Source organism: Belonocnema kinseyi, chromosome 10, assembly GCF_010883055.1.
Source record: "Belonocnema kinseyi isolate 2016_QV_RU_SX_M_011 chromosome 10, B_treatae_v1, whole genome shotgun sequence".
Taxonomy (NCBI): domain Eukaryota; kingdom Metazoa; phylum Arthropoda; class Insecta; order Hymenoptera; family Cynipidae; genus Belonocnema; species Belonocnema kinseyi.
Genome location: NC_046666.1, coordinates 73,086,043 through 73,087,953, shown reverse-complemented (window position 1 = coordinate 73,087,953; position 1,911 = coordinate 73,086,043). Strand labels below are relative to the sequence as shown.

The window sequence follows — 1,911 nt, the reverse complement described above, 5'->3', positions numbered from 1 at the left end:
ATCCCTCTGTAATTATTGCACTCGCTTTTATCTCCCTTTCTCTTGTATATTGGTACGATAATCGCTTCTTTCCAATCATCTGGGACGTCTCCCATCTCGAAATATAAATTTATCAATTCGTACAGTTTGTGTGGTATGTACTCGCCACAGTGTTTAAGCATTTCAGCGTTAATACCGCTACCCCGACAGCCTTACCGTTTTTAAGTTCTTAATTATATCCCTAACTTCAGTGACACAGACTTTTTCAATTGAATTTTCCATCGCATCGTGTTCAACATCGCAGTTGTGGTGTCCTATAGCTTCATCTCCGAATTGGCTCCTAAAATAGTCTCTGAAAGCCTCTAGTGTTCCGTCTGCATCACATACCATTTCCCCCCTACTATTTCTCATGTTGACAATTTCTGTACTTTTGTTTCCTTTCATTTTTTTATAAAGTAGTTTGCTGCTTCCTTCAAAGTCGTTTTGTATTTTTATCTCTTCTTCTGCTCTAATTGTATCTTTACTTTCTTTAACTAATCGTTTAAGTATCCTGTTTTCGCGTCTATAATCATTTCTACGTCTATTTCTTTCCTCATTGCTAAGACCTGCCATGTTTAAAGTTCTTTTGTACGCTTCCCTTTTTGCTTTTTGGGCAGCCTGAATTTCATCATTCCACCACGCATCACCAGAAATTCTTCCTACAACTGCGGTACCACACACTTCGATCGTACATCTAACAAGGATATCCCGTAACATTGTCCAGGCGCCCCCTATATCTTTGTTTTTTATACGGTCCTCCCATGTTGCCCTATCTATGTTTTCGATTATCTTGGTTCTTGGTTCTCTTTTTTCTCCATCCCCGACCTAAGTTAATTTTTGAGATCAGAAGGTAATGATCAGTATTGTATTCAGGACCCCTCATGACTCTTGTATCTTTGACTAACTCCCTTAGTCTTTCATCCGCAACAACAAAGTCAATTATACTGCGGCTATTTCCTTTATACCAGGTGTACATGTGGATCATTTTATGCCTAAACCAATATTTGTAATAAACAGACCCCTTTCTAAGCATAGACCAACTAACTGATCTCCGTTATAGTTTGTTCTTGGATCCCCAAAATTACCTAATATTCTTTCTGTATCCTGATTTTGGATGCCCACCCTTCTTCTCTAGGATCACTATCAACCGGCGCGTAGCATGCTATGATAAATAGTCTTCTGATTCCTACTTTCATTCTAGCCCACAGCAGTCTGGGAGACACGAAACCATGGTCTCCGAGATGCTGCTTTGCTCTTTCATTCAAAATCAGACCTTCTCCTTGTTTACCATGTGATTCACAGTCTACTCCTGACCATATTTCAAATCCGCCTTTCAACAAGCCGTTTTTTATGTCTTTAGTTTCGCATCCCTGTTTCATTGTCAAACATGACCTTTAGATTTTCCGGGTGCATGCCTTTTGTCATTAACAGTTCCAGTCCTTTCCGAGGCTATTTTGTAGTTTGTATTATCATGTCAAAGTTAAGTATCAAATCGTCATATGGTGGAGATTGTAGTTCTAACGTCAGTCCCACCAAAAACTTCAGTTAATAAGGGAGGGTTGGGAGAGGGGGGAGGTAGAACGGGAACCGAGAGTCGCCTTGGGTTTGTGTTTTTGTTTCCATGCTGAGAAGGTCACCAGCCTTCAGCAGCGGTTCAAAATCTAGGCGTTATTTTTAGTTTGTAGGTTTGAATTTCTTTTTTTTTTATCGTAAAATTATAATGAATTGCTATGAATTACTTATCTTTAAGTACGTTTCCGGATTTCCTAGTCACTGCATATCGAAGCGCAGTTTTAAGAAAGTGCATTTATACCAAATTTAAAATTTTCTATTTGGCTTTTTCCCCAACCGAGTATATAAAAGACCGCTCTCTTTTAGAGTTGCCACGAAACT

The 1,911-nt window shown here is 39.1% G+C and overlaps 1 protein-coding gene across 1 annotated transcript in view; it reads right to left on the bottom strand.

Moving 5' to 3' along the window:
- LOC117181482 (piwi-like protein Ago3) overlaps window positions 1-1,911 on the bottom strand; it is a 42,207-nt gene that overhangs the window by 22,552 nt on the left and 17,744 nt on the right. The window lies entirely within an intron of this gene.